Source organism: Pimephales promelas, chromosome 2 (assembly GCF_988280905.1).
Source record: "Pimephales promelas chromosome 2, fPimPro1.hap1.1, whole genome shotgun sequence".
In the NCBI taxonomy this organism is placed as follows: domain Eukaryota; kingdom Metazoa; phylum Chordata; class Actinopteri; order Cypriniformes; family Leuciscidae; genus Pimephales; species Pimephales promelas.
In genome coordinates this window covers 52,648,786-52,653,785 of record NC_142770.1, presented here as the reverse complement: position 1 = coordinate 52,653,785, position 5,000 = coordinate 52,648,786, and positions in this window count along the sequence as shown.

Below are 5,000 nucleotides of genomic sequence, written 5' to 3'. Positions count from 1 at the left end.
CCTGGGACCTTTCCTTCCCGGGCGCCCCCCCGACACGTCGGGCCCCTTTTCTCCGGGACCCGGGGGCCCCGGAGCTCGGGGGCGGGCTCTTTGCGAGGGGCCCGCCGGGACGCCACACTTGACCCGAGTCCGGTGTCTCTGGGCCGCCGGGTCCCCGAGCTACGGGCGTTCGAATTCGGGGCCCGAAAATCCCTCAAAGTCCGAAAACGTGCAGTGGGCGGGGACTTCCGGGGCCCCGGAGGCTCTGACGGCACACCCAGGGAGGTGCACCGTCCTCGGGCACGGCCAGGTGGCCCCCCCGGGGTCCTGGAAGTCCCCCCGCCCCCCGGAGACACCCACACCCACACCCACCCACCCACCGGACGGGAAGATTCCGTTTTTCGCCGATATCTCGAAAACGGCCGGGCGAAAAAATTTCAAACTCGGGTCTTCCGTAGGCCTCGGGGGGCCCTATCCAAAGAGGCCACCCGCGTCCCCGGGGGCCTCGGGGTCAGGGAGTTAGGCCCGGTCAAAGGCGCGGCGTTTTTGGCTTATATCTCGCGAACCCCCGGGCCAATCTTCCCCAAACTCGAATCGACCGTAGTGCCGGACGGGGCCTTTCGAAAGAGCCCACCCACGAGGTCCAACTCGCCCGGGTCCCCGAGTTATAGCCGTTCAAAGTCGGGGGTCCCGGCGAACGGCGATCCGGTAGGGGGCGTCCCCGGGGCCCGCCGCCGCCCTGGTTCGAGCGAGGGCCCCCGTGGGACCTCGCCACCCAAATTTGAGCTCTCTGGGCCTTCGCGTCGCGGAGATACGGGCGATTTTCTCCCGGGATCGTGACGTCATCGGCGGGCGCCATTTCAGAGCGCGGCCGAGGGTTTTCGGCCGATATCTCCGCGAATACTCGACCAAAAACGACGAAACGCATATGGACGCGTTCAGCTCGGCGAGACGGTTCGAATGAGCCCGGCCTCGGCCGGGCACGTCGAGTTTTCGGCGAGATATTTGCGTTTTTCCGCTTCCGGGGCGCTTTGGGGGCCCGTATCTCGGGCCCCCGGGGGCCCACGGGGCTGGGGGCGGTCTCATTCGAAAGGTCTCGTCCCGTTCTCCAGCCGACAAAAATTTGGCGTCGATCGGAGCCGCCTTCGGAGAGCTACGGTCGTTTGAAGCCCCGTGCGGTGGGGTTACCGTCCTTCAAACAGCCGCCGCTCGCAGGGGGAGTCCCGGGGAGGCATGGTTGCCTGTATGACTTGGGCTTAGAGCACCCAGCCCCGCGCTCCTGGAGGAACCTCCGGTGCACAGGGTCTGCTGCAACCAGCCACGTGGGTTCTGAGGGGTAGGGGAGCGTGCGCTCTCCTCCCCGGGCGGGCGGCCGGGCCCTGGGGGCTCGCGCCTCCACGGAGGGACCTCGCTCCCGGGGCTTCGTCCCCGGGGCTCGGGGACTCCGTGGCGGCTCGGCCCCCGGGGTTCGACCCCGCTCGCTCGCTCCAAAACCCAAGTCCAAAACGTGGGGTTGCACGGGAGCTCCGGGCGCGACGGGTCTCCACGCACGGCCCCGGGGAGGGAGCTCCGACCCGGGCCGGAGGCAGATTCGCCCCCCGCCCCCCGGCTGTCCGCCCGGAGCCGAGACGGTCCTAAAACGGGCCTTGGGGGTGATGTAGAAGGGTAACGCTCACACAACCAGGACTCACACAAACCGATCTGCATCCCAGGCAGGGTGCGGGTCTCCTGGGCACGAATAAAGCCCGATGCCCCGTGGGTGATGTTGGCCCTGGCCACTCAAGGCACTCACCCAAGCCAGAGAGGGTGCACTCTGGCTGGGGAAGCAGATTCAATCTCTGCTGTGGTGGAGCTCTGGAAAAACGCCAAACCTCCAGGAAAAGACGGCCCGGTTTCTCTGAAAAGTGCATCCCAGGCAGGGTGCGGGTCTCATGGGCACGAATAAAGCCCGATGCCCGTGGGTGATGTTGGCCCTGGCCACTCAAGGCACTCACCCAAGCCAGAGAGGGTGCACTCTGGCTGGGGAAGCAGATTCAATCTCTGCTGTGGTGGAGCTCTGGAAAAAACGCGAAACCTCCAGGAAAAGACGGCCCGATTTCTCTGAAAAGTGCATCCCAGGCAGGGTGCGGGTCTCCTGGGCACGAATAAAGCCCGATGCCCCGTGGGTGATGTTGGCCCTGGCCACTCAAGGCACTCACCCAAGCCAGAGAGGGTGCACTCTGGCTGGGGAAGCAGATTCAATCTCTGCTGTGGTGGAGCTCTGGAAAAACGCGAAACCTCCAGGAAAAGACGGCCCGGTTTCTCTGAAAAGTGCATCCCAGGCAGGGTGCGGGTCTCATGGGCACGAATAAAGCCCGATGCCCGTGGGTGATGTTGGCCCTGGCCACTCAAGGCACTCACCCAAGCCAGAGAGGGTGCACTCTGGCTGGGGAAACAGATTCAATCTCTGCTGTGGTGGAGCTCTGAAAAAAAAAAAACGCGAAACCTCCAGGAAAAGACGGCCCGGTTTCTCTGAAAAGTGCATCCCAGGCAGGGTGCGGGTCTCATGGGCACGAATAAAGCCCGATGCCCGTGGGTGATGTTGGCCCTGGCCACTCAAGGCACTCACCCAAGCCAGAGAGGGTGCACTCTGGCTGGGGAAGCAGATTCAATCTCTGCTGTGGTGGAGCTCTGAAAAAAAAAAAAAACGCGAAACCTCCAGGAAAAGACGGCCCGATTTCTCTGAAAAGTGCATCCCAGGCAGGGTGCGGGGTCTCCTGGGCACGAATAAAGCCCGATGCCCACCTTGAAACGGAGCCTGGGCTCGACTCTGAAGTCCAGATCTCGAAAAACGACAGAGTCCAAAAAGGTGCGGTGGCTCCAAACCTCCATGCCCTCAGACCTCCCTGGCCAGCCCAGGGAGGGTGGCCCGTCCTGGGCCAGACTCAGATTTCCCCCGCCACCCCTGGAGCTCCGCCTGGAGCGAAGACGGTCCTAAAACGGACCATGGGGCTCTTGTAGAGGATGAGGGAGGGAGAGAGGGGCCTTCAGAGAGCCCCTTGGCCGGCTTGACTCTGGAGTCGAATTTGGAAAAATAGACAAAGTCCATAAACGTGCTGTTGGTTCGGACCTCCAGGGCACTCAAGGCACTCACCCAAGCCAGAGAGGGTGCACTCTGGCTGGGGAAGAGGATTCAATCTCTGCTGTGGTGGAGCTCTGAAAAACACGAGAACCTCCAGGAAAAGGCGGCCCGGTTTCTCTGAAAAGTGCATCCCAGGCAGGGTGCGGGTCTCCTGGGCAAGAACGAAGCCCAATGCCCACCTTGAAACGGAGCCTGGGCTCGACTCTGAAGCCCAGATCTCGAAAAACGACAGAGTACAAAAAATGTGCGGTGGCTCCAAACCTCCATGCCCTCAGACCTCCCTGGCCAGCCCAGGGAGGGTGGCCCGTCCTGGGCCAGATTCAGATTCGCCCGCCACCCCTGGAGCTCCGCCTGGAGCGAAGACGGTCCTAAAACGGGCCTTCGGGGATGTATGAGAGAGGGGAAGCGTGGTGGTGGCAAACACAGAGGACCCCCTACCAGCGATCAGACCGTCGTGAGTCCCACTCAGAGTCACTCTGGGTGGGCATGTAAAAATCCAGATTACGCCGCGCTGGAGCTCTGGAAGTTACGAGACCTCCAGGAAAAGACAGGCTGGTTTTCTGAAAAGTGCACCCCAGGCAGGGTGCATCTTTTCCTGGGCACGAGCCCAGCGCACATGGTGTGGTGGTCCGGCTCTGGTGCCAAAGTTTGGGGGAAAAAATAGACAGAGTCCAATAACGTGGTGTGGTTCCAAAGCTCCATGCCCTCAGACCTCCCTGGCCAGCCCAGGGAGGGTGGCCCGTCCTGGGCCAGATTCAGATTTGCCCGCCACCCCTGGAGCTCCGCCTGGAGCGAAGACGGTCCTAAAACGGGCCTTCGGGGATGTATGAGAGAGGGGGAAGCGTGGTGGTGGCAAACACAGAGGACCCCTACCAGCGATCAGACCGTCGTGAGTCCCACTCAGACTCACTCTGGGTGGGCATATAAAATCCAGACTACGCCCCGTCGGAGCTCTGGAAGTACGAGACCTCCAGGAAAAGACAGGCTGGTTTTCTGAAAAGTGCACCCCAGGCAGGGTGCATCTTTCCTGGGCACGAGCCCGGCGCACGTGGCGGGGTCCGGCTCTGGTGCCAAAAAAATTGAGAAAAATCGACTAAGTCCAATGGCGTGACGTGGGTTCAAAGCTCCATGGTCTCAGACCTCCCTGGCCAGCCCAGGGAGGGTGGCCCGTCCTGGGCCAGAGTCAGATTCGCCCGACACCCCCTGGAGCTCGACCTGGAGGGAAGACGGTCCTAAAACGGGCCTTCGGGGCTGTATGGAAGAGGGCAAGTGTGGTGGTGCAAAACACAGAGCACCCCCTACCATTGATCAGACCGTCGTGAGTCCCACTCAGACTCGCTCTGGGTGGGCATATAAAATCCAGACTACGCCCCCCCCGTCGGAGCTCTGGAAGTACGAGACCTCCAGGAAAAGACAGGCCGGTTTTATGTAAAGTGCACCCCAGGCAGGGTGCGTCTTTCCTGGGCACGAGCCCGGCGCGCGTGGCGGGGTCCGGCTCTGGTGCCAAAAAATTTGAGTAAAATCGACTAAGTCCAATGACGTGGTGTGGTTCCAAAGCTCCATGGTCTCAGACCTCCCTGGCCAGCCCAGGGAGGGTGGCCCCGTCCTGGGCCAGAGTCAGATTCGCCCGACACCCCCTGGAGCTCGACCTGGAGGGAAGACGGTCCTAAAACGGGCCTTCGGGGCTGTATGGAAGAGGGCAAGTGTGGTGGTGCAAAACACAGAGCACCCCCTACCATTGATCAGACCGTCGTGAGTCCCACTCAGACTCGCTCTGGGTGGGCATATAAAATCCAGACTGCGCCCCCGTCGGAGCTCTGGAAGTACGAGACCTCCAGGAAAAGACGGGCTGGTTTTATGGAAAAAGTGCACCCCAGGCATATGCTTGTCGAACGGTCGG